Genomic DNA, 25,206 nt, shown 5'->3' on the forward strand with positions numbered 1-25,206 from the left:
TCCCACTATTATTGTGTTATTGTTAATTTCTCCTTTCATACTTGTTAGCATGTGTCTTACATACTGCGGTGCTCCCGTATTGGGTGCATATATATTTATAATTGTTATATCTTCTTCTTGGATTGATCCTTTGATCATTATGTAGTGACCATCTTTGTCTCTTTTCACAGCCTTTGTTTTAAAGTCTATTTTATCTGATATAAGTATTGCTACTCCTGCTTTATTTTGGTCCCTATTTGCATGGAAAATCTTTTTCCAGCCCTTCACTTTCAGTCTGTATGTGTCCCCTGTTTTGAGGTGGGTCTCTTGTAGACAACATATGTAGGGGTTTTGTTTTTGTATCCATTCAGCCAGTCTTTGTCTTTTGGTTGGGGCATTCAACCCATTTACGTTTAAGGTAATTACTGATAAGTATGATCCCGTTGCCATTTACTTTATTGTTTGGGGTTTGATTTTATACACCGTTTTTGTGTTTCCTGTCTAGAGAATATCCTTTAGTATTTGTTGGAGAGCTGGTTTGGTGGTGCTGAATTCTCTCAGCTTTTGCTTGTCTGAAAAGCTTTTGATTTCTCCTTCATATTTGAATGAGATCCTTGCTGGGTACAATAATCTGGGCTGTAGGTTATTTTCTTTCATCACTTTAAGTATGTCTTGCCATTCCCTCCTGTCCTGAAGAGTTTCTATGGAAAGATCAGCTGTTATCCTTATGGGAATTCCCTTGTGTGTTATTTGTTGTTTTTCCCTTGCTGCTTTTAATATTTGTTCTTTGTGTTTGATCTTTGTTAATTTGATTACTATGTGTCTTGGGGTGTTTGGCCTTGGGTTTATCCTGTTTGGGACTCTCTGGGTTTCTTGGACTTGGGTGATTATTTCCTTCCCCATTTTAGGGAAGTTTTCAACTATTATCTCCTCAAGTATTTTCTCATGGTCTTTCTTTTTGTCTTCTTCTTCTGGGACCCCTATGATTCGAATATTGTAGCATTTAATATTGTCCTGGAGGTCTCTGAGATTGTCCTCATTTCTTTTAATTCGTTTTTCTTTTGTCCTCTCTGATTCATTTATTTCTACCATTCTATCTTCTAATTCACTAATCCTATCTTCTGCCTCTGTTATTCTACTATTTGTTGCCTCCAGAGTGTTTTTAATTTCATTTATTGCATTATTCATTATATATTGACTCTCTTTTATTTCTTCTAGGTCATTGTTAAACCTTTCTTGCATCTTCTCAATCTTTGTCTCCAGGCTATTTATCTGTGATTCCATTTTGATTTCAAGATTTTGGATCAATTTCACTATCATTATTCGGAATTCTTTATCAGGTAGATTCCCTATGTCTTCCTCTTTTGTTTGGTTTGGTGGGCATTTATCCTGTTCCTTTATCTGCTGGGTATTCCTCTGTCTCTTCATCTTGTTTAAATTGCTGAGTTTGGGGTGTCCTTTCTGTATTCTGGCAGTTTGTGGAGTCCTCTTTATTGTGGTGTTTCCTCACTGTGTGTGGGTTTGTACAGGTGGCTTGTCAAGGTTTCTTGGTTAGGGAAGCTTGTGTCGGTGTAAAGTTTTGGCCACAGCAATCAGAGCAGAAAAAGAAATAAAAGGAATCCAAATTGGAAAAGAAGAAGTAAAACTCTCACTATTTGCAGATGACATGATCCTCTGCATAGAAAACCCTAAAGATGCCACCAGAAAATTACTAGAACTCATCAATGATTATAGTAAGGTTGCAGGATATAAAATCAACACACAGAAATCCCTTGCATTCCTATACACTAATAATGAGAAAACAGAAAGAGAAATTAAGGAAACAATTCCATTCACCATTGCAATGGAAAGAATAAAAAACTTAGGAATATATCTACCTAAAGAAACTAAAGACCTATATATAGAAAACTATAAAACACTGGTGAAAGAAATCAGAGGACACCAATAGATGGAGAAATATACCATGTTCATGGATTGAAAGAATCAATAGAGTGAAAATGAGTATACTACCCAAAGCAATCTATAGATTCAGTGCAATCCCTATCAAGCTACTAATGGTATTCTTCACAGAGCTAGAACAAATAATTTCACAATTTGTATGGGAATACAAAAAACCTCGAATAGCCAAAGCAATCTTGAGAAAGAAGAATGGAACTGGAGGAATCAACCTACCTGACTTCAGGCTGTATTACAAAGCCACAGTTGTCAAGACAGTATGGTACTGGCACAAAGACAGAAATATAGATCAATGGAACAAAATAGAAAGCCCAGAGATAAATCCATGCACATATGGACACCTTATATTTGACAAAGGAGGCAAGACTATACAATGGATTAAAGACAATCTCTTTAACAAGTGGTGCTGGGAAAACTGGTCAGCCACTTGTAAAAGAATGAAACTAGAACACTTTCTAACACCATACACAACAATAAACTCAAAATGGATTAAAGATCTCAACATAAGACCAGAAACGATAAAACTCCTAGAGGAGAACATAGGCAAAACACTCTCTGACATACATCACAGCAGGATCCTCTATGACCCACCTCCAAGAATATTGGAAATAAAAGAAAAAATAAACAAATTGGGACCTAATTAAACCTAAAAGCTTCTGCACAACAAAGGAAACTATTAGCAAGGTGAAAATACAGCCTTCAGAATGGGAGAAAATAATAGCAAATGAAGCAACTGACAAACAACTAATCTCAAAAAATATACAAGCAACTCCTACAGCTCAACTCCAGAAAAATAAATGACCCAATCAAAAAATGGCACAAAGAACCAAATAGACATTTCTCCAAAGAAGACATACAGATGGCTAACAAACACATGAAAAGATGCTCAACATCACTCATTATCAGAGAAATGCAAATCAAAACCACTATGAGGTACCATTTCATGCCAGTCAGAATGGCTGCGATCCAAAAGTCTACAAGCAATAAATGCTGGAGAGGGTGTGGAGAAAAGGGAGCCCTCTTGCACTGTTGGTGGGAATGCAAACTAGTACAGCCACTATGGAGAACAGTGTGGAGATTCCTTAAAAAACTGGAAATAGAACTGCCTTATGATCCAGCAATCCCACTGCTGGGCATACACACTGAGGAAACCAGAAGGGAAAGAGACACGTGTACACCAATGTTCATCACAGCACTGTTTATAATAGCCAGGACAGGGAAGCAACCTAGATGCCCATCAGCAGATGAATGGATAAGAAAGCAGTGGTACATATACACAATGGAGTATTACTCAGCCATTAAAAAGAATACATTTGAATCAGTTCTAATGAGGTGGATGAAACTGGAGCCTATTATACAGAGTGAAGTAAACCAGAAAGAAAAACACCAATACAGTATACTAATGCATATATATGGAATTTAGAAAGATGGTAACAATAACCCTGTGTACGAGACAGCAAAAGAGATACTGATGTATAGATCAGTCTTATGGACTCTGTGGGAGAGGGAGAGGGTGGGGAGATTTGGGAGAATGGCATTGAAACATGTATAATATCATGTATGAAACAAGTCGCCAATCCAGGTTCGATGCACGATACTGGATGCTTGGGGCTGGTGCATTGGGATGACCCAGAGAGAGGGTATGCAGAGGGAGGAGGGAGGAGGGTTCAGGATGGGGAACACAGGTATACCTGTGGCGGATTCATTTTGATGTTTGGCAAAACTAATACAATATTGTAAAGTTTAAAAAAAAAAAAAACGAAAAGAAAAATAAACAAGGGACTAAACTATAATAAAAAAATTTTTTTTTCACAACCTAAAAGTTGAGAGTTATATTTTGTTCAGTGGGAATTTTTAGGACTTCAAACCCAGAGGCAGAGTCTCAAGTAACCCTGAGAGTACTGCCCTGAGGAGCAAGGGGTAGGACAGCTAGGTTAAATAGAAGTTTTGCAACAAAGGGCAAGTAGCCTGAACATCAAAAGATTATTGTTAATTAAAGAAAACCAGATATCCCAAGTTAAGGAATTTAGTGCTTATCTATGTGTGGGAAGATGCAAGAGCCTGGGCTCACAATATCATTCCTTTGATATGCGCCTTAGTATTTGGGGCCAGTATCCTGTGTTTTCACATCTTGAGTTTCCTCAGGGCTCACCTTAGGGAGTGACTGCAGTCTGATGGCTGCTAGATGGTAGGTTTTCTTTCCTTCCTGAGTTGCCTCAGGGCTCACCAGCTCACCTTTTGGAGTGGCTGTAGTAGCTGATAACTGTGACGCCCTTTGTTTACTGACATGGCAGGAGATATTCCATTTATCCGTAGTGCTTACTGAAAAAATATTTGCAACCTTAAAGTTGAGAGTTATGTTTTATTCAGTAGGAATTTTTAGGACTTTTAAGCCCAGGAAGCAGAATCTCAAGAAACCCTGAGGGGACACTCAGAGAAGCTGAGGGGAGGAGTCAGAGTATATAGAAGTTTGCAACAAAGGGCAGGTAGTCTGAAAATCAAACGTATTTTTGTTAATTAAAAAACAAAAAAAAAAACAGATATCCCATGTTAAGGAAATAGCACTGTTCTGTGTATGGGAAGATGCAAGAGTTTGGGCTCTCTGAATACAGTCCTTCATATGCATCTCAGCTATCCATATCCTCAGTTTTCCACATCCTGAGCTCCCTCGCACTCACCATAAGGAGTGGCTACAGGCTGATAGCTGCTAAATCACAGGTATTCTTCTCCTTTCTGAGTTCCCATAGGACTCACTAGCTCACATTGAAGGACTGCAATCACTGATGACTGACATCCTTTTTTACTGATACGGGTGGAAATGCTCCATTTCTCAGTAGTAACAAACCTGCTTAACTAATTTGACCTCCTGTTGCTTAAGTTCATTTAAACACAGGCACTGTTTGGGTAATACATTCTTGTATCCTATGAAATATTCCTTGGAACACAATTTTGAGAAAGTTTATTAAAGGTTTCACAGTCAGAAGTATACAAACATCACTTGCAGTCTTAGTCCACAACACAGATCCTGACATCACTTTGTATGTTACAGTTTATCCCAGATTCTTACATTTAAAAATGTGAGAATTTAAAAAAAAATTTTTAATTAAATTTACATTTAAAAAAATTGCTTAATCACAATTTTTCCCCCACTATTTGTTTGACAATCTATGCATTTCAAGGCACATCACTAAAGTGTTTCCCTGTCTTTCACATCTTCAACTTCCAAAGCAGAGCACTAAGAAGTGATTCTGTGATAAGGTAGAAAGAATACCAGATGTTAAGTGTTAAGAATTTAGTATTCAGACGTTGTAAACCAGATGCAGACTTAGATGTTAGGTTCAACTCCTGGTTATGCCTTGTAATATCAAGAAAATCTGCATGCTTTTGTTTCCTCATCTGCATTTATAAGGGCAGTTACCTTGTAAGATTCACTGAAGTTAGGGGAAGAGATGTTAAGAAGTTACTATATTATGTGCAATTAATAAAAAACTGAGTTATATTATAATTGTATTCTTGGAAGCAAGGAAGTTCCATTGAACCTGAAAGCTTCAGTAACTAAAGGAAGAGAAACTTCACAATTCTTGTCCACTTCTGCTGCTGCTGCTGCTAAGTCACGTCAGTCGTGTCCGGCTCTGTGCGACCCCATAGATGGCAGCCCACTAGGCTCCCCATCCCTGGGATTCTCCAGGCAAGAACACTGGAGTGGGTTGCCATTTCCTTCTCCAGTACATGAAAGTGAAAAGTGAAAGTGAAGTCACTCATTCGTATCCGACTCTTAGCGACCCCATGGACTGTAGCCTACCAGGCTCCTTGGTCCATGGGATTTCCCAGGCAAGAGTACTGGAGTGGGTTGCCATTGCCTTCTCTGTGTCCACTTCTAAAATCATTTAATTAGATTTAGGTTTATGATTTAGATATATGACAGTGACTACTTTAAGGATTGGAGAGGGGCATGGCAACCCACTCCGGTATTCTTGCCTGGAGAACCCCTTGGACAGAGGAGCTTGGTGGACTACAGTCCATAGGGTTGCAAAGAGTCAGGAAGGACTGACACAACTTAGCAGACACTTTAAGGATAAGCAAAATAGGACTCAAAGTATTACAGAATCAAATATCTTTGAGTATATAGCTATGTCTTCTGTTTGGCAACGTTTTGATCCACACCAGCAACTATTGTCTTAACCTCTATGGGAAGATGAGTGACAGTGGTTGGCCCTGTCCTGAATGGAGGAAAATCTCCATGGCTATGTAGGAAATATTTAAAAAGGAAGAAATTAGAATATTGGTTCCTAGAAATAGTGGACTCTAGATGATGAGAGGAGAAGGCAATGGCAACCCACTCCAGTGTTCTTGCCTGGAGAATCCCAGGGACGGGGGAGCCTGGTGGGCTGCCTTCTATGGGGTCGCACAGAGTCGGACATGACTGAAGCAACTTGGCAGCAGCGGCAGCAGCGGATGATTATGAAAACAGTGAAAATAAATTTCCTGTTCTCTGTCCATTGCTCCTTTAACAAACAATATGATTAAAAGAACAGGATGCTCTTAGTAAAATGGTGAAGAACAGGCATCAGATCAGATCAGATCAGTCGCTCAGTCGTGTCCGACTCTTTGTGACCCCATGAATCGCAGCACGCCAGGCCTCCCCGTCCATCACCAACTCCCGGAGTTACTGAGACTCACGTCCATCGAGTCAATGATGCCATCCAGCCATCTCATCCTCTGTCATCCCCTTCTTCTCCTGCCCCCAATCCCTCCCAGCATCAGAGTCTTTTCCAATGAGTCAGCTCTTCGCATGAGGTGGCCAAAGTACTGGAGTTTCAGCTTTAGCATCACTCCTTCCAAAGAAATCCCAGGGCTGATCTCCTTCAGAATGGACTGGTTGGATCTCCTTGCAGTCCAAGGGACTCTCAAGAGTCTTCTCCAACACCAGGGTTCAAAAGCATCAATTCTTCGGCGCTCAGCCTTCTTCACAGTCCAACTCTCACATCCATACATGACCACTGGAAAAACCATAGCCTTGACTAGATGAACCTTTGTTGGCAAAGTAATGTCTCTGCTTTTGAATATGCTATCTAGGTTGGTCATAACTTTCCTTCCAAGGAGTAAGCATCTTTTAATTTCATGGCTGCAATCACCATCTGCAGTGATTTTGGAGCCCAGAAAAATAAAGTCTGACACTGTTTCCACTGTTTCCCCATCTATTTCCTATGAAGAGATGGGACCGGATGCCATGATCTTCGTTTTCTGAACAGGCATAATCCATCTCAACAAGAACAAATGCAGTTAGAAATGCTATGGAAAATATGCTGTATGAGAGAGTCAAGGCTCAAATAATGAGGAAAATCAAAAAAACTGGAATGATTTGGGACAAATGATGGAGAGAAGAAAGAAGGATCCATTTGACCTTAATACTTTGAAAAATTTCTCTAGAGAACAACATTGGTGTGAAAGAATTACTTCCGCTTGAATGCCATTTATGTAATACTAGCAACAGAAAGCTGTTTACTGATTTTCAACTTTTAAAGACAAATTAGAGACCAACACTGAAATGTAAAGTAGAATTAGAGTTTCGAAAATAAATATTGTAAACGTTTAAGTGATGGAAATAATAGTGTAGCTAAGAGTTTCAGCATCAGAAGGAAGAAAATAAAGAGTGTAGACATGCTTAATTGTTTACTTGTATTTATTTGTATTTTGTAAAGAGGGCATCAGTGACACTGCCTAAAAGGTTAATGGATTTAAAAATAAATAAAGGTGACCGAAAGATGTATGAAAGCAAAATTAAAATGGAACCTGGGAAGTGGTTAAGAGGAGACAAACAAGAGCAGGGGACGTGATCAAAATTCCTCATCTTCTAGCAGGGAACAAACAAGTAAATCTTAAATTTCAGGACATTAAGAAGCAGAGGGAATAAGTATATGTAGCCAATCACCAAAAGAATGAAAACAGAATTCAAAAAATTAATTACCTCAAGGGTAAGCTAAGGTAAAAATTTTTAATTTCATACTCATCTATACTTGCTGAACATTTTACACAGGTTTAACTTTAATTTAAAAAAATTGTTTATCCACTCACAGATTTGGATCATTTGAGGTAAATGTATCCTTTCCCCCTTTTCCTCTTTCTTTGCTAAAATATTTTCTTAATTACCCAGCAGTCTCAACAGACCATTGTGTTTTATTTCATTTTAAGCATCTTGTATGCGTTTATCAACCTTTACCTGGGATTGAGCTGCCTCAGCTGATTCCCTTTGACCCTGCTGGGTAAGCTGCTGTTTTCCAATTTTGCACTAACTTCCAGGGTGTGTGGCCCTGGAAGGTCTTAGCAAAGTTAACAGAATCTCTCTGAGTTCTGCTGAGATTCAGGAAGATACTCTAGGGCAAATGGACACTTTTCCTACTTGATCACAGATAATAGAACAAAGGTCAACAATCAGTGGATAACAGAAGACATAAATCACCACCAAAATGAATCAGACTATAACTGCAACAATTTTCAAAACAACAAGAACAACAGTTACAATTCTAACTATCATTTATTGAGCCCCTGTACTTAGAAAAGTAATAAATGCTTTCCATGCAACACATCCTACACGCCCCATAAGTAAAAAAAAATTTATTTAAATAAATAAATATTTATTATTTAAATAATAAATAATTTATTTAAGTTATTTTTTGAAGAGCTAACATCACTTTTTTCTGGGTGCGAGTTTTTCCCTTTTGGGACCGACTGGTTGTTCTGGCTGGGAAAGGCCATTAATTCAATAAAAATGTATGTCCTGGAAGAGTTGCTAAAACTCCTAAAAAGTACATTCGCCACTTCTCTAACATTCTTTTTTTTTTTTTTTTTTTTTTAATTACCTTTTACTGGCATATAGTTGCTTTGCAATGTTGTGTTCAGGATGCATCTTGAAGGTATAGTCAATGCTGCTGCTGCGGCCAAGTCACTTCAGTCATGTCCGACTCTGTGAGACCCCATAGACGGCAGCCCACCAGGCTCCCCCGTCCCTGGGATCCTCCAGGCAAGAACACTGGAGTGGGTTGCCATTTCCTCCTCCAATGCATGAAAGTGAAAGGTGAAAGTGAAGTCGCTCAGTCATGTCTGACTCTTCAAGACCCCATGGACTGCAGCCTACCAGGTTCCTCCATTCATAGGATTTTCCAGGCAAGAGTACCAGAGTGGGTTGCCATTGCCTTTTCTGGGTATAGTCAATACATAGATTTATATAGTGAAGCATGGGAGAAAGAGGGATAAACTGTGACTCTGAACCTTTTGGCCACAGAGATGCAGTGCATATCAATGCCCTTCACTAGGATGGGGACATTTTGGAAAGAGTGAATTTGAGAAAATAAAGAGCTCCCAGTTGGGCTTGTTATATTTAACATATAAATTAGACATCCAACCAGGAAAGTTGAACAGATAATCTGGATCTGGAGCTACAGGAAAGATCAGGAGTAGAGATGTACATGAGGGAGTTGTCGTTATTTAGACCAGGGCCATTCCTTGTGCTTTTATCATCTAGTATTAGTGTGTAAGAGCTTCCCAGGTGGTGCTAGTGGTAAAGAACCCACCTGCCAATGCAGGGGATGCAAGAGACACAGGTTTGATCCCTGGGTTGGGAAGATCCCCTGGAGAGGGGAATGACAACCCATTCCAGTATTCTTGCCTGGAGAGTACCATGGACAGAGACACATGGTGGACTACAGTCCATAGGGTTGCAAAGAGTTGGACAAGACTGAAGTGACTTAGCATGCACACACATTATTAGTGTGTGAACGGTTGGTATAAAGAAACCCAAGAAGTGTCAAAACTGAGACGCTGCTTAGAAATGGTGTTACTGAGTGCCATCAAAATCACATGGTAGTCAAGCACAATGCTTGTGTTACAAAAGTATCTATTTATGATAAATTGGAGGGGACACAAGACTACAAGGAGATCAGACTAGTAAAACCTAAAGGAAATCACCCCTGAATATTCATTGGAAGGACTGATGCTGAAGCTGAAGCTCCAGTGCTTTGGCCTCCTGATGCAAAGAGCTGACTCACTGGAAAAGACCCTGATGTTGGGAAAGACTGAGGGCAAGATGAGAATGGGGCGGCAGAGAATGAGATGGTTGGATAGCATCACGAACTCAATGGACATGACAGTGAGCAAACTCAGGGAGAGAGTGAAGGACAGGGGAGCCTCGTGCGCTGCAAGCCATGGGGTCACACAAAGTCGAACATGAGTTGGCAACTGAACAATAGCAACAACAGAAGAAGTGATACAAAGAAGTTAAAGAAGCACTGATACAGATGCTATTTAACTCCAAGGGGGTTTGTGTGATATTCTGGGGATTAAGTATAGACATAAAACAGAAAAGAACCAAAACTGAACCTCAAGACACTGCATGCTGTAGAGATCAGATTGAGGAGGATGCACCAGCTAGAAACTGCAAAGGAATAGTTTGTGAACTAGAAGGTTAAAAGAGAAGCCACACAAAGCAATGTTTCAGAGAGGGCAGGGTGTGATCATCCAAATGAAATGCAGTTGAGGGACTGAGTAAGATGAAGACTAAAATATAGCCTCCTCAACTTCAAATACTGGTATTATATTTCTATTGCTATTGTTTAGTTGCTAAGTTGTGTCTGACTCTTTTATGACCCTATGGACTGTACCCCACCAGACTCCTCCATGGATCTTCCAGGCAAGAATACTGGAGTAGGTTGCCATTTCCTCCTCCAGAGGATTTTCCCAACTCAGGGATCTAAGCCATGACTCCTGCATTGCAGGTGGATTCTTTACCACTGAGCCACCTGGGAAGTCCCTATATATGTGTGTGTATGTATGTATGTATGTATGTGTGTATATATATATATATATATATATATATATATACACACACACACACATGTGTAGTCCCTATATATGTGTAAGTATATATATATATATATATATAAAATCCATATCAGCTTCCATATGTATACCTACATCTACAGCTAATTCTATCCATATTTATATTCACATCTATATTTAAATGAATCTGAGCTTATTATTCGGAGAAGGCAATGGCACCCCACTCCAGTACTCTTGCCTGGAAAATCCCATGGATGGCAGAGCCTGGTAGGCTGCTGTCTGTGGGGTCACACAGAGTCAGACATGACTGAAGTGACTTAGCAGCAGCAGCAGAGCTTATTATTGCCTTTCTTTAGGATTGGAATGAAAACTGACCTTTTCCAGTCCTGTGGCCACTGCTGAGATTTCTAAATTTGCTGGCCTATTGACTGCAGCACTTTCACAGCATCACCTTTCAGGATTTGAAATAGCTCAACTGGAATTCCATCACCTCCACTAGCTTTGTTCATAGTGATGCTTCCTAAGGCTCACTTGACTTCGAATTCTAGGATGTCTGGCTCTAGGTGAGTGATCACACCATAATGATTATCTGGGGCATGAAGATCTTTTTTGTATAGTTCTTCTGTGTATTCTTGCCACCTCTTCTTAATATCTTCTGCTTCTGTTAGGTCCATACCATTTCTGTCCTTTGTTGTACCCATCTTTGCATGAAATGTTCCCTTGGTATCTCGAATTTTCTTGAAGAGATCTCTAGTTTTTCTTATCCTAAAAGATGATGCTGTGGAAGTACTGCTCTCAAAATACCATCAAATTTGGAAAACTCATCAGTGGCCACACAACAGGAAAAGGTCAGTATACATTCCAATCCTGAAGTAAGGTAATGCCAAAGAATGCTCACACTACTGCACAATTGCACTCATCTCACACGCTAGCAAAGTAATGCTCAAAATTCTCCAAGCCAGGCTTCAACAGTACATGAACCGTGAACTTCCATATGTTCAAGCTGGTTTTAGAAAAGGCAGAGGAACCAGAGATCAAATTCCCAACATCCATTGGATCATTGAAAAAGCAAGAGAGTTCCAGAAAAACATCTACTTCTGCTTTATTGACTATGCCAAAGCCTTTGACTGTGTGGATCACAACAAACTGTGGAAAATTCTTCAAGAGATGGGAATATCAGATCACCTAACCTGCCCCATGAGAAATCTGTATGCAGGTCAGGAAGCAGCAGTTAGAACTGGACATGGGACAACAGACTGGTTCTGAATTGGGAAAGGAGTATGTCAAAGCTGTATATTGTCACCCTGTTTATTTAACTTATATGCAGAGTACATAATGAGAAATGCTGGACTGGATGAAGCACAAGCTAGACTCAAGATTGCCGGGAGAAATATCAATAACCTCTGATATGCAGATGCCACCACCCTTATGGCAGAAAGTGAAGAAGAATAAAGAGCCTCTTGATGAAAGTGAAAGAGGAGAGTGAAAAAGTTGGCTTAAAACTCACCATTCAGAAAACTAAGATCATGGCATCTGGTCCCATCACTTCATGGCAAATGGATGGGGAAACAATGGAAACAGTGACAGATTTTATTTTGAGGGGGCTCCAAAATCACTGCAGATGGTGACTGCAGCCATGAAATAAAAAGACGCTTGCTCCTTGGAAGAAAAGTTATGACCAACCTAGGTAGCATATTCAAAAGCAGAGACATTACTTTGCCAAGAAAGGTCCATCTAGTCAAAGCTATGGTTTTTCCAGTAGTCATGTATGGATGTGAGAGTTTGACTATAAAAAAGCTGAGTATAGAAGAACTGGTGCTTTTGAACTATGGTGTTGGAGAAGATTCTTGAGAGTCCCTTGGACAGCAAGGAGATCCAACCAGTCCATCCTAAAGGAAATAAGTCATGAATATTCAATATATTCCAATATATTGGTAGGACTGATGCTGAAGCTGAAACTCCAATACTTTGGCCACCTGATGCGAAGAACTGACTCATTGGAAAAGACCATGATGCTGGGAAAGATTGAAGGCAGGAGGAGAAGGGGATAACAGAGAATAAGACAGTTGGATGGCATCACGGACTCAATGGACATGAGTTTGAGTAAGCTCCGGGAGTTGATAATGGACAGGGAAGCCTGGCATGCTGCAGTCCATGGGGGTCACAAAGAGTCATACACGGCTGAGCAACTGAACTGAACTGAAATGAGCATATTATGGGTATCATCATCCTGTTTCATTGATATATTTTACCCCTCAAATTTTGGGACTATGCAGTTTTGATTTCTTGAGCTTAATATCTGACATAACAGTTAAATATTTATCTATGTTCTTTTTTAAACTCACATATTTCTTTTTCAGATGTGAATGGTACCAGATTCTATATCTTTGTTTTAAAGGGGAATAAGGTGAATTTTCCTATTTCTTCCTCATTTGTAGGGAAGGTGTCAATGTATTTTTTAATTTATAATCAGGTATCATTTCTAAAATCCTCTATTTTAAAATATTTTCATTTAACTAGTTGTTCAGTCAAACATTCTTGAAATTCTTTCTATATGATCATGCTGTGTTTTACCTCTAGATATTTTTATTCCATTTCCTACTCTCTTTTTTACTTTTAAATGTGTATTTGGAATGCATTCTTCTTCAGCTGGGCAAACGTACAAGTCATGCTCTTAAACTTTCTCAGAGAATTCCTCCTAAATTTATCATCCACAGTTTTATGATTCCAATTTAATCAATAGCACAAAGTATTCAAGTATTTATTAGAGAATTAATCCATGAATTGAGTGCAATTTTGCTCTTTCTGAAGGCATCATTTGAGGTAACTGAAGGGAAAACAAATCTATGGCAGATGTATTATCTATCCCTATTATTTCTTTAAGCTCAATCTTTGTATTGTATAGGCTATTATAAACTAGCAGACATTAACTATATTCTGTTGGCTTCCTGACGATTTAATGGCACTCCATTACCATTTTGATGTATGAGAGATCTGATTGACATGAACTATTTTTTATATAAAGTGGTTTAAAGTAAGAAATATCCCTGTGGAGACTATGCATTTTGTAAAAATATAACTGAAAACATTTTATTGAAAAATATATAAGTACCCACATATCATATTTCTACAGAACTCAGCAGAATGGGACAATTTGACATTCCAGATGGGCTTGAATTTTTTGAAGTAATTGAAATAATTTATTTGAAGAATTATTTTAAAATTTAAAGCAAAATGTATATTCTTTATTTGTAAGATACTTAGAATCTGTATTCAGTAGTCAAGCTCAATAATTAAATTTTTCCAAGTGTTAGTTGATGTGTACTTTACAACTTTACTCATTTATATGCAATTATTATGTAATCCTGGAGAAGGCAATGGCGCCCCACTCCAGTACTCTTGCCTGGAAAATCCCATGGATGGAAGAGCCTGGTAGGCTTCAGTCCATGGAGTCGCTAAGAGTCGGACACGACTGAGTGACTTCACTTTCACTTTTCACTTTCATGCATTGGAGAAGGAAATGGCAACCCACTCCAGTGTTCTTGCCTGGAGAATCCCAGGGACGGGGGAGCCTGGTGGGCTGCCGTCCATGGGGTCGCACAGAGTCGGACACGACTGAATCGACTTAGCAGCAGCAGCAAAAGCATTATGTAATCTGTTTCAACTCACTGTTGATAGTAAATGAAAACATCCCCAGCCCTATGGGTTAGTAACACATGCAGTTAGATTACTACCAATTAACTGAATACCCAGTAGTCAGAAAAACAATCAGCATGTACCTGTAATATGAAGAGCTGTGTACTTCATAATGTTTGTTATTTTAATGGAAGAGTTTGTAAGTCAACTGAGATTTATGTCTTGTCCTCAAGTAACTTCAGATTACAATATGGCAAATTAATTTGATATCAAGTTACATGTTATGATCTCCGAGCACTGAAGTATTTTGAAGGAGAGATGAGTAAGGTCTGGGCTTGCCAGGGAAGCTTCTACAGAGCAAGGAAGAATTGAGATTGGCTATGAAGAAACTGAGACAGAGGCAGAAGATATTCTTAGTAGCAGAAATCACATAGGGAAAACCAAGTCTATGTGCTTTTTATTAGATACTGTGGACATGAAAGTGAACATTTATATATTAATTTCTAGTGAGTAATTTTCTAGTAAAGCTGAGGAACTAGGGCGTCCTCTTAACAATGCCTGTGACAGACCACACACTATGCAATTCTGGTTCAATCCATGAGTTGTGGGGTTTTTTCCTTTTTAAGAAAATTATTTTTTTATTGAAGGATAATTGCTTTACAGAATTTTGTTGTTTTCTGTCAAACATCAACATTAATCAGCTATATATATATAGCTGATTATATATAACATATATAATATATAATATATTAATATATTTAATTATATTATTATTGATATATTATCAATATATTAATTATTATAACTAATTATAATTATATTACTTATATTTATATTTATTAACTTTTATATTTACATTTATTATTGTATTTATATTATATATAATATAAATATATAATATATAAATATTAATTATATATTACATATTAATATATAATTAATAATATATAATGTATAATATACATTATATTTATATTTATTATTTTATATTCATATTCATATATTTATATTTAAATTTTCATTTTTAATATTTTATATTTATATTATATTTTATATTGATGTTAATTATTATCATAATTATATATAATATAATATTTATAATATATTAAATATATAATATATATTTTGTATGTCTGTAATATATACAAACATATATATACATAATATATATAATTATAATATATTAAATATATAATACATATATATTTAATATATATAATTATTATATATATTATATATATTTTATTAGATACTGTGGATGTGAAAGTGAACATTTATATATTAATTTCTAGTGAGTAATTTTCTAGTAAAACTAGGGCGTCCTCTTAACAATGCCTGTGAAAGACCACACACTATGCAATTCTGGTTCAATCCATGAGTTGTGTGTTTTTATATTTTATATATATAAATATATATAATATATTATATATATTTAATAGATATCTAATCTATATTAATAAAATATATATTAATATATTTTATATATTAATATAAATAAAATTAATATATAAATAATTAAAATATCAATAAATATATATTACAATATTTACATTTAATTTTTATTATAATTATATATCATATATAATATATACTTTTATACATATATATAAATTTTATATATTATAATATATAATATAATTATTTTATATTTATATTTATATAAATATATAAATATTAATATTTATTATTTACATTATATTTTAATTTATAAATATTTTATATTTATATTTTTATAATATTTATAAATCTCTTTATATTTTTATAATATTTATATTTTATATTTAAAAATATTTTATAAATATTTATAATTATTTATTATATAATTATAAATTATATTATAATTTATATAATTATAAATTATATTTATATAATTATATTTATAATTATATATTTTACATATTATATATTATATAATTTATATAAATATAATTATATTTATATAATTATATTTATGACTATATATTTTACATATTATATAATATATATTATGTAAAATATATAATATAATTATTTTATATTTATATAAACATTTATTTTGTATTTATATTTATAATTTTAATATTTTATATTTATATTATATTTATATTACATTTATATTTATATTATTTTTATAATTATATATAATATATATTATATATAATATTATATATAATATATATTATATATAATATTATATATCATATATATATATCCCCTCCCTTTGGAATCTCTCTCCCATCTCCCCCGCATCCCACCCCTCTAGTTTGATACAGAGCCCCTGTTTGAGTTTCCTGAGCCATACAGCAAATTCCCATTGGCGATCTATTTTACATATGGTAATGTAAGTTTCCATATTACTCTTTCCATACATCTCACCCTCTCCCCATGTCTATAAGTCTATTCTCTATGTCTGTTTCTCTATTGCGGCCGTGTAAATAAATTCTTCAGTACCATTTTTCTAGATTCCATATATATGTTAGAATATGGTATTTATCTTTCTCTGACTTACTTCACATTGTATAATAGGTTCTAGTTTCATCCACCTCATTAGAACTGACTCAAATGTGTTCCTTTTTATGGATGAGTAATATTCCATTGTGTATATGTACCACAACTTCTTTATCCATTCATCTATCCATGGACCCTAGGTTGCTTCTATGTTCTAGCTATTGTAAATAGTGCTGCAAGGAACAATGGGATACATGTGTCTTTTTCAATTTTGGTTTCTTCAGGGTATATGCCTAGCAGTGGGATTGCTGGGTCATATGGTGGTTTTATTCCTAATTTTTTAAGGAATGTCCATACTGTCTTCCATAGTGGCAGTATCAATTTACACTCCCACCAACAGTGCAAGAGTGTACCTTTTTGTCCAAACCCTCTCTAGCATTTATTGTTTGTAGCCTTTTTGATGATGGCCAATCTGACCAGTGTGAGGTGACATCTCACTGTAGTTTTGATTTGCATTTCTCTAATAATGAATGATGTTGAGCATCTTTTCATGTGTTTGTTAGCCATCTGTATGTCTTCTTTGGAGAAATGTCTGTTTAGGTCTTTTTCCCACTTTTTGATTGGGTTGTTTGTTTTTCTGGCATTGAGTTGTATGAGCTGCTTGTATATTTTGGAAATTAATCCTTTGTCAGTTATTTCATTCAGTGTTACTTAATATACACATATACATACATATATATAAACCCCCATAAGCAAAATTAAAACAGTCCAACAAAAATAAAGTACAATAGATTGACCTGGCAAACAAAGGAAACCAAAAATTATATCTACCAGAACAAAACTAAGGCACAAACTGGAAAATAAAACTAAAGCAAGATGCCAAGTGGGGAATAAAGCAATGAAAATAAAACTAACAAATATGTTGAGAGGAAAGGAAAGAAAGACTAGAAAGAATAGATATGCAAAGTTAAATAGAGGTAGATGAAGAGGATTTGCATACATTAAAGAGTAACTGCAAGGGGGAAAGCACAGTAGGAAAGGCAAACAAAGGAATAAAGGTAGAAAAAAATAAAACAGTTTTTAAAAAATTAAAACTTAAAATCATAAAAAAGAGGAAAGAAAAAAAAAAAGGAAGACGAAAGAATAAAGGGGGAAAAAAGGAAAACTCCACAGAACTGCAAAAGCCCAACACAGAGGCAGAGGCTTATAACAACAATAAAAACTGTGACTGAATATATATATATATATATATATACATACATACATACATATATATACCCATAAGCAAAATCAAAACAGTCCAACAAAAATAAAGTATAATAGATTGACCTGGTGAACAAAGGCAACCAAAAATTATATTTACCAGTTAAGAACAAAACTAACTAACTAAAGCACAAACTGGAAAATGAAACTTAAGTAAGGTGCCAAGTGGGGAATAAGTAATGAAAACAAAATTAACAAATACGTTGAGAAAGAATAGATATACAAAGTTAGAGGTAGATGAAGAAGATTTATATGCATTAAAAATTAACTTAAAGGGGAAAAGAACGGTAGGAAAGGAAGACAAAGGAATAAATGTAGAAAAATATAATAGGTTTTTAAAAATTAAAAATTATAATTATAAAAAAGAAGAAAAAAAGGAGGGGGGGACTCCACAGAACTGCAAAAACGTAGAGGCAGAAGTTTATAACAACAATAAAAAAATGTGACTGGAAAAAAAAATGCTCAAAAGCTTAATTAGATTTCATAGTGCCAATAAAATCGACAACTACAACAGAGGGGTAAGAGAAAAGAAAAAAAATCCAAAAGAATCACAGAACAAGTCAAAACATAAAAGAATAAATGTTTTTCTTAAATCACTGCTGTCAGAGTCCTTTCCCTCCCTGGGGGTCACAGTCCACTTCACCTCTCTACGATTGCCTCCAACGCTGTGCTGATCTCTGCACCTGCTGTGGGGGCAGTTCAGATTCTAATCTGGTCCTACTCCTATGTGGTCTTGCTTCCAATGTCCACAGCTATCAGAACTGTGTGTTCTCTTTTGTGGGAGCTCTCAATGATCTTTTATATATTCCATAGACACAAAGTCTACCTCGTTTATCATGTGGATTTAATCTGCAGCTTATATAGCTGGTGGGAAGGTTTTGGGTCTTCTTAGCCACACTGCCTCTGGGTTTCAATTGTGGTTTTATTTCCACCTCTGCTTGTGGGTAGTCCACTGGCATTTGCTCCTGAGGCTGCCCTGGAGGACTTGGGTTTGCCCCTGTGAGGGCCAGGTGTGGAGGTGGTGCAGCTGCTTGGGTTGCCAGGGGTTCTGGCAGCACCAACTCAAAGGAGTTGGTGGCTAAAGCAGCAGGAAATATACCGCTCTAGAACGGGAGGGTGGCCAGTATTGACCAATACATTCCAGTATTCTTGTCTGGAGAAACCCCCCATCCCTGACAGAGAAGCCTGGCAGGCCACAGTCTACAGGGCTGCAAAGAGTTGGACACTACCAAAGCGACCCTGTGTGCATAGACGCAAGACATTTTTGCCTGTGGCAGCTCTGCCCCAGTGAGAGTTGAGCTTCGAAGGGGGTACAGCTGCTTGACCTGCAGGGTTCCTGGCGGCGCCAAGTGCGCACGGACACGACTGCCTCCACTTCAGGAGTTATGGCCCTATCAGAATCTTTTTACAAGCCTCTTGTAGCTGGCCATCAGAAGGCCTCTTTGGCCAGTCTTTCTCCGTAGCTCCACTCGTCAGGCACTTAGAGGTCTCCCTTGCCTGGGGTCCTTCTTTGTTGTTTGGTGCGTCAGGCACATAGAAGGGCACCCCGGCTGGGGTCCTTCTCTGTAGATGGGCTCGCAGGCACTTAAAAGGGCACCCTGGGTGTCGTCCTACTCTGTAGGTCAGTGCTTCAGGTGTTTGATGGGCCAGCCTTTATACTGTTCAGCTGCGCAATGCTGGCATGTGAAGAGAGAGAGGCTATGGCGATGGCTCCACCCCCTACACGTGACTCAGCACTAGCTCCTTGCTTCCATGGCTGCCCGGCTTTCCTCCGCAGGCACTTCCCACCACAATCTCCTCCCTCACATCCCCTTGATCCGTCTCCCTGCAGTCAACAGTAGCCCTCATCCTGGGATTGTGCCACAATCCCTAAACTACAGCTCCCAGCTGCTGTACTTTCCAGAGGACCTGCGTCCCTGTCCAGGGTATGTATGTCTGTGGCAAGTACTGTCTGATTCTCATTCAATTTAGGCTGCTACATATCAGCTGTTTCACTCTCAGACTTAAACATTTCACCTCTTAGACAATTGCCCAAATATGGGGATTGGACCCCTGCTTCAGTTCCCCCACCCACCTAGGGCAGGCCCAGTCCTACTAACACTCCTGATTTTCCCCTTAGTTCCTGCCTCCTACCGAGTTGAGTGTGGTTCTATATATTCTTTTCCACTGGTCAGGTACTCCTCTCCATTCTCAGCTGGTATTCTGCAGGCACTTCTGTATCTGAAGGTGTCTTCCTGATGTATCCAGGGAGAGAGATGTACTCCATGTCCACCTACTCCTTCGCCATCTTGTTCTTTTTTTTTTTTTTTGTAAAGATTACCATATGTCAAAAGATGTTCTCACACCACCTTCCTGTCCTGCAGAGTTCAAAATGCAAACTAACCTTGGTTTTAATGCAAAACGCCTTTTTAAAAAAATAACTTTTATTGGAGTACAGTTGGTTTACAATGTTGTGTTAGTTTCCAGTGTACAGCAAAATGAATCAGTTATACATATTCATGTATCCACTGTTTTAGAATCTTTTTTTCCTGTGTATGTCATTACAGAGCACTGAGTAGAGTTCCCTGTGCTACACAGTAGGTTCTTATTACTTATCTATTTTATATATAATAGTGTGTGTATCTTAATCCCAATCTCCCTGTTTATCCCTCCTTTCCCCTTGGTAACCATAAGTTTGAAAAACACCATTTTTTTTTTTTTACTTTGGGGTTAAATGTAAAGGTCAGGAGTCTTCAGATAATAAATATTTGTTTTCTACTGCCATGTTTTTTGGATTCAATGGAAAATGAGTTCCATATGATATTTCTGTGAGTGTCCCTATTAAGTCTGAGGTCATAGGAAGCTCTAGAAATTTAATCTAGAAAAAGGACAGGGCACAGAAAAGTGGAGGGAACCAATATCAGCAGGATCTGAGATGGCTCCCAGTTGAGCTTCTGAATGTATTCAGTTTTGCTTCTCTCTGCACTCTTATGCTTTCACTATAACGTCTGTCCTCCCCCTATTGTCCCATTCTCTGTGACAGATACCAGATAGCATAGAATCATTTAGAAGGAAGAAAAGTTTTTTGTTTTATAACCAAACATTAATCTGTAAATTACAGCATTTTTTCCCTGTGTTGGCTCCATAAGGAATACTCTAATGGACTCATAATAGACCATCATTACCACATCAGCGAAAAGTAAGGTGCCTTTAGTAGGCTACACTATTATATTACAATTAAGTGAGTCCAGTGGACTCATTGGTACTTCCACAAAATTATACCCAAATGCTTGATTATGAAAATCATTGAAGGAATGATTATAGAAAATATCTCTCTGTCTTTAGCAAAGAGAGATGCCTCCAAGAAAACAATATGGGTTTCCTATGTAAACTTCTTTTTTTATTTGATGATATATAGTTTTATTAATACTGCGATGTGTCTAGATATGGCTTCATTTTTACTTTTTTCTTTTTTTGGTTGTGCTGGGTCCACATTGGGGTGCATGGACTTGCTCCTTGCAGCAGGCAGGCTTAGTTGTCCCTTGGCATGTGGACTCTCAGTTCCCCAACCAGGGATTCAACCACATCACCTGCATTGGAAGGCAAATTCTTAACCACTGGACCACCAGGGAAGTCCCTTCTATATAAACTTCTATTTTTATGATTCAGAAAGTGTTCTCAATGGGAAACGCACAATTCTGAGTGCTTACTATACACCTAGAATTTCTAAACTGAAAATACAAATAAAATTAGGAAGAGTATTTTTGTGGGAGAGGCATTTTCAACAGACTTAAATTGAAGAAAGTAGGGAAACCCACTAGACCACTAAGGTATGACCTAAATCAAATCCATTATGATTATACAGTAGAAGTGACAAATAGATTCAAGGGATTAGATCTGATAGACAGAGTGCCTGAAGATCTATGGACAGAGGTTCGTGACATTGTACAGGAGGCAGTGATCAAGATTAGCCCCAAGAAAAAGAAATACAAAAAGGCACAATGGTTGTCTGAGGAGGCCTTACAAATAGCTGAGAAAAGAAGAGAAGTGAAAGGCAAAGGAGAAAAAGAAAGATATACCCATTTGAATGCAGAGTTTCAAAGAATAGCAAGGAGAGACAAGAAAGCCTTCCTCAGTGATCTATGCAAAGAAATAGAGGGAAACAATAGAATGGGGAAGACTAGAGATCTCTTCAAGAAAATAAGAGATACCAAGGGAACATTTCATGCAAAGATGGGCTCGATAAAGGACAGAAATGGTATGGACCTAACAAAAGCAGAAGATATTAAGAAGAGGTGGCAAGAATACACAGAAGAACTGTACAAAAAAAGTTCTTCGTGACCCAGATAACCATAATGGTGTGATCACTCACCCAGAGACAGATATCCTGGAATGTGAAGTCAAGTGGGCCTTAGGAAGCATCATCATGAACAAAGCTAGTGGAGGTGATAGAATTCAGGTTGAGCTATTTCAAATCCTAAAAGATGATGCTGTGAAAGTGCTGCACTCAATATGTCAGCAAATTTGGAAAATTCAGCAATGACCACAGGACTGGAAAAGGTCAGTTTTCATTCCAATCCCAATGAAAGGTGATGCCAAAGAATTTTCAAACTACTGCACAGTTGCACTCATCTCACATGCTAGCAAAGTAATGCTCAAAATTCTCCAAGTGATGCTTCAACAGTATATGAAACATGAAACTCCAGACGTTCAAATTGGATTTCAAAAAGGCAGAGGAAACAGAGATCAAATTGCCAACATCTGTTGGATCATCAAAAAAGCAAGAGAAGTCCATAAAAACATCTACTTCTGGTTATTATCTATGCCAAAGCCTTTGACTGTGTGGATCACAACAAACTGTGGAAAATTCTGTGATGGGAATACCAGACCACTGAGAAATCTGTATGCAGGTCAAGAAACAACAGTTAGAGGTGAACATGGAACCACAGACTGGTTCCAAATTGGGAAAGGAGTATGTCAAGACTCCTTTGTCACCCTGCTTATTTAACTTATATGCAGAGTACCTCATGTGAAATGCTGGGCTGTATGAAGCACAAGCTGGAATCAAGATTGCCAGAGGAAATATTAATAACCTCAGATATGTGGATGACACCACGCTTATGGCAGAAAGTGAAGAAGAACTAAAGAGCCTCTTGATGAAAGTGAAAGAGGAGAGTGAAAACGTTCGCTTAAAACTCAACATTCAAAAAACTAAGATCATGGCATGTGGTCCCATCACTTCGTGGCAAATAGATGGGGAAACAACGGAAACAGTGACAGACTTTATTTTGAGGGGGCTCCAAAATCACTGCAGATGGTGACTGCAACCATGAAATTAAGACACTTGCTCACTGGAAGAAAAGCTATGACCAACCTAGACAACATATTAAAAAGTAGAGACATTACTTTGCCAGCAAAGGTCCACCTAGTTAAAGCTATGCTTTTTCCAGTAGTCATGTATGAATGTGAGAGTTGGACTATAAAGAAAGCTGAGCGCTAAAGAATTGATGCTTTTGAACTGTGGTGTTGGAGAAGACTCTCATGAGTCCCTTGGACTGCAAAGAGATCCAGCCAGTCCATCCTAAAGGAAATCAATCCTGAATATTCATTGGAAAGACTGATGCTGAAACTGAACTCCAATACTTTTGCCACCTGATGCAAGGAACTGACTCATTGGAAAAGACCGTGATGCTGGGAAAGATTGAAGGCAGGAGGAGAAGGGGACGACAGAGGATGAGACGGTTGGATGGTATCACCGACTTGATGCACCTGAGTTTGAGCAAGCTCTGGGAGTTGATGATGGACAGGGAAGCCTGTTGTGCTGTAGTCCATGGGGTCGCAAAGAGTTAGACACCACTGAGTGACTGAACTGAACTCAAGTGTACACTTTCGGTGATGGCAGAGACATGAACATTCACCATTCATTCTATGTACTCGGTGAGAAGAAGGCACAGAATCTGATCAGATCCTACAGAATCTAGAGGTTAAAAAGGAGAGGTTTGGCAAGTCTTCCTAGAGTGAGCAATGGCTGAACTTGGCATTTGCTGTGTAAAAACTCTATCAGATAAAAAGGTGTCCAAGTCTTCACAACTCCATGGACTGTAGCCCACAAGGCTCTTCTTCCATGGGATTTCCCAGGCAAGAATACTGGAGTGTGTTGCCATTTCCTCCTCCAGAAGATCTTCGTGATCCAGGGTTCAAACCTGTATCTCTTGCGGCTCCTACATTGGCAGGCAGATTCTTTACTACTGAGCCACCTAGGAAGTCCCAGCTAAAAATACTGATGGTAATAATGTTTGCTGCTCAAAAGGATGGACCCTAATACCTTTCTGGCAGAGGAAGTCAGTATGTCAAAGTTACATGAGAAAAATATGGTGAAATAAGCTCCGTGTAGAATATCAGTGACATTTAGGCAAAGAGGGCATTAAGTAACCAAACAGGGTAAACAGGGGAGCTTATGAAGACATGTAGGTTTCAGTTCAAGGAGAGACTGTATAGCATAGGCAGTGGAGAACACTGGAGAAAAATGGCAAAATGAGATTTTTATGTTTTGAAGAGTAGACTCACAGCCCCTTTTAGAACAGACTCTCTTCTCACTAAGCTTTCAAAATTGAGGATTGAGCCCCCTAATTATGGTGGATCACTTTGCAATCATGTCATCTTCTTTCCTAGTGGTTCAAACTACCTCGTGGATATTCTGAACTAGTTTTTCTTAAACATTATCATGATTGCAGTCACTTTGCCGTGTTTTTATACCTTCAAACTCCTGACTTTTTCTGTGTTTTCAGCCGGATATAGGAGGATGTGGAATTTACTGGACTTTCAACAGAGTCCTTTCACTTAATTGCCAAATTGCCTAGAATTCAAGATTACAAGGAAAAATCAAGCTATTTCTTTTGAAATCTGTGAAGAGGCACATTTAATCAGATTTCTCTAGTACCCATGTTTTTGGAAATGTGATATTTCAGGCTTGTGCTTTACCCATTTGACAATTTACAAATTACCTCTCAATAAGAAAGAAAGAGGCTGTGTTCCTCTGCCCTTTCTTGCTGTGTGTGTACTTCCAGCTATAAAATAGCTGGAATTGCTTATATGATGAAACAGCTTAGCGATTTCTGTGAGGCTGTATGA

At 37.5% G+C, this 25,206-nt stretch overlaps 1 long non-coding RNA gene across 1 annotated transcript in view; it reads left to right on the forward strand.

Moving 5' to 3' along the window:
• The first annotated feature begins 19,816 nt into the window (after positions 1-19,816).
• Positions 19,817-25,206, forward strand: part of LOC129634750 (uncharacterized) — a 307,884-nt gene continuing 302,494 nt past the window's right edge. Inside the window, exon 1 of the long non-coding RNA XR_008705867.1 lies at positions 19,817-20,021. This is a non-coding gene — a long non-coding RNA (uncharacterized LOC129634750). The remainder of the gene's footprint in view (positions 20,022-25,206) is intronic.

The sequence above is a fragment of the Bubalus kerabau genome, chromosome 20 (assembly GCF_029407905.1).
Source record: "Bubalus kerabau isolate K-KA32 ecotype Philippines breed swamp buffalo chromosome 20, PCC_UOA_SB_1v2, whole genome shotgun sequence".
In the NCBI taxonomy this organism is placed as follows: domain Eukaryota; kingdom Metazoa; phylum Chordata; class Mammalia; order Artiodactyla; family Bovidae; genus Bubalus; species Bubalus kerabau.